Source organism: Saccoglossus kowalevskii, chromosome 5, assembly GCF_978046115.1.
Source record: "Saccoglossus kowalevskii chromosome 5, keSacKowa6.1, whole genome shotgun sequence".
Lineage (NCBI taxonomy): Eukaryota > Metazoa > Hemichordata > Enteropneusta > Harrimaniidae > Saccoglossus > Saccoglossus kowalevskii.
In genome coordinates, this window is record NC_140645.1 from 34,311,469 (window position 1) to 34,314,433 (window position 2,965).

Here is a 2,965-nt window from a genome sequence, read left to right on the forward strand (position 1 = left end):
TCATTTCCCACCCCTTGATTGATCCACACTATCCCAAATCCATATCTATTCAAAATATCTCGAATATGCATTACCCAGTTAATTTTACTACGTTCGTCTTCCCGTACTAAAGAAGATACGATTGCTTATCAATCTTATTTTCTTATATACATAATAATTTTAACCACCATTTGATACATTTAATATATGTAGTAGTAAAAACTGGGTAACGTTCTAGTCCACCGAATACAGCTAAATTTTGGGGTATCCCCTTTAACTCCCAGAAATCTTTTACAGTATTTATAATAGACCCGCTCAATACATTCATACTTTTTAAAACCCCAAACTTCAGATCCATGAGTCAGAATTGGATATATATTGAGATCAAAAATTTTAAAATATAAATTATATGGCAATTCCCCAAATGTTTTCATATATCTGTTAACACTATGAAGAGCTTTACTAGCTTGGTCTGATAATGTTTCTGTAGCTTTGTGCCAAACATTCCTACTGGAGAAAACGATACCTAAATACTTATAATAAGAGACCACTTCTAAGTTTAGGCCATTATATGACCATTTCTCAGTTTTCTTAACAATACCCCCATTTCTGAAGACAATGATTTTGGTTTTTGATAGATTAACCTTCATTTCCCATTTTTCATTAAATAGACTGAGGACGTTTAGCAGTCTCTGTAGACCTATTACAGTATCAGCAAAGAAAACAATAGTATCTGCATAAAGCAGAATAAACAGGTCTTTCAATTCCTGTGTAATTTGAATACTCATGTAATCAGCGTTTTCAAGCATTACTTGCAATTCATTCATAAACATATCAAAAAGAAAGGGGCTTAATACACAGCCTTGCCTGACCCCTACTGAACAACTGTCATATATTCCCACTCTAACACATGCTTTAACATCTGCGTATATACTCTTAATTATTGTAAGCATTTTACCTCGTATACCATTTTCTAGCAACGACACAAACAACAAGGGGCGGTTGACGGTGTCAAACGCTTTTGCGAAGTCCACAAAAACACAATAAAATCTGCCACCTTTTTTCCCCAAATATTGTTGAATGATCGCGTACAGCGAGAAAACATTCATGGTGGAAAATCCTTTCCTGAACCCAGCTTGACATTCCGACAATTTATTACCCACTTCCGTCCAATATACAAGTCGTTCATTCATTACAATAGTGATCACTTTACTAAAGTTATCCAATAATGTGATACCTCGATAATTATTCACATTGCGGGTGTCTCCACTTTTGTGTATAGGTACGATAACCCCAGTTGACCAAACGGTCGGGAATTTTCCAGAATCAAAAATCAAGTTAAAAAGCTCAACAAGATATGGCATCAAAATATTTTCTGTTGCTTTAAGAAATTCACTATATAGGTATCCCATCCATCCCCGGTGCTTTTTGGCTTTTTAGTTTTTGAATGGCAGCTCGGATTTCCGCTTCAGTAATGGGCATGTTTAGGGAGGAGTCTATTAAGTCATCATCCAGATTATGCCCTGTGGTCACTGCTTCTGATATATTAGACTGAAATAAATTACAATAGTAATTAACCCACTCATCTGCCGAGATATCATCTTTCTCTCCTTTCCCCCGTAATGATCTGATATTGTCCCATAGGGTTTTATTGTCTTTCCCGTCCACTAAATGATCTTGATACTGATTTTTCTTTAATTTACACATTCACCTGAAATCACGTTTGCATTTGTTATACTCATCAAAAACTAACTGGCTATTGGAATCACGAAATTTACGTAGTTTGTTGTATTTGATCGATTTTAATTCCTTACATTCATCGTCAAACCATGGCGCATCAATATTTTTGACAATACGAGGCTTAAATTGCACTTTCATATCAGAACCGGCATATATTAAAATATTGCCAATGCATTCAATAGTATTATCAATATCGCCTCTATCTAGTGCATCCCTCACCGAACGCCATCTATCTGAGTCTGAAACTCTGTCTTTAAATGTAGTCCCAAGTTCCTGTTTCCACTTAAACTTAATAGTAATTCCATGCAGTTTTACTCCTAAATTAGTCGGTCTAATGCAATAGGGCAATCCGTGCTTTAGATCCACCCATGCAACAATAGGTAAATGGTCAGAGTAATCACTTAAAAGAACTGAAAAGTGCGAAACCGAACTAAACATAGCCGATGAAAAAATCATACAATCAACAAGGCTACTGCCATTATTAGCAAAGCAAGTAAATTCCACTTTGGCGTCTGATTCTTTACGGCCATTCGCAATGTGTATATCAAAGGTTTTACATAGTGAAATCAGGGATCTTCCGTAATTATTTACTACTGTATCTTTTGACTCGCGTGAACATATAAAATTATCACTGGAGTATATACCCACTGGTAAATAAGTGAAATTGTCATCTATAATAAAATCATTTAGTTTGGCAGTTCTTAAATTTAGATCCCCAGTTAACACAATATCTACATTGGAATAATTGTTTAGAATATTTGCCATACACTCTTCTAAAAGATTAATACTGTTTTCATCATGTAACATGTCATATGTTGTGGAATATTCAGGTGGGATGTAAGCACAAAAATAAATAACATCTCTTGAAGAATTAAAGTTAAAAAAATTATTTTGTAAATATAGTATAATTATGTCCTGTAATTCACACTTTAACAGAGTCACACCATTTACTATGGAATTATTGACATCCACAGCTACCCCGCCAGAGTTCCTTCCATGTTTATGCAATTTCTTCCTCGGTTTATTAAAACTTACATAACCAGAGATATCAGATAATTGTTCAGTTTCAGCCCAAGTTTCCAGAAGACCAATTATGTCATATTTCGAAATTAGACCTTTAAATTCATTAGATACTCGTTTACTTTTAAGACCCCTCACATTTAAGAAGAATAGTCTTAAAACATTGCTCTTATTGTAGGCTACATTGTTACTTATTTCATGGTTCACAAATCTAGTCTTACCGTGT